A 559-nucleotide genomic window follows, 5' to 3' on the forward strand; every position below is an offset into this window, starting at 1 on the left:
TTCGGCGTTTCGTGGCCTCCCTGCCATATCAATTAGATTAGCTGCTATGTGCCCCTCATCTGGCCTGTGTGTTTGCCTCACAGTGGGACATAGCTTCATATACCTTCATGCTGAGCTGCTCCAGAGTCATGTGTGGAAACCTTTGTGTAGTGATTTGCAGTGGTTAAACATTACACTTGCTCTGGTTGTTTAGACCAACACATGAGTTATTTTTGGGAAGACTGTGTGTGTGTAATGTTTGTGTGAGTATGTGCGAGTATATATATCCACATGAGTAAGGCTGTGGGATCTCAGATACAGATCCAGTCAATCCATGTATGAATCCAGAATGAATATACAGTAGATAATAGATGTTGAGTCAGGGCCTGCTTATGCTGTCCAGATTGCAGGATTGAGGGTTTTTGAGATTCACATCCCAATTTCCAACATGTTTTATCCATGTACTCATGTTATAATCTTGAAATTCTTCCAAATCCCTAGAAATCTGCTCTCCACAGTACATCCTTGAAGGGCCCTGTACACACGCTTACATACATGAACAAGCACACACACATACCCA

This window comes from Monopterus albus, unplaced genomic scaffold (genome assembly GCF_001952655.1).
Source record: "Monopterus albus unplaced genomic scaffold, M_albus_1.0 scaffold45.1, whole genome shotgun sequence".
Lineage (NCBI taxonomy): Eukaryota > Metazoa > Chordata > Actinopteri > Synbranchiformes > Synbranchidae > Monopterus > Monopterus albus.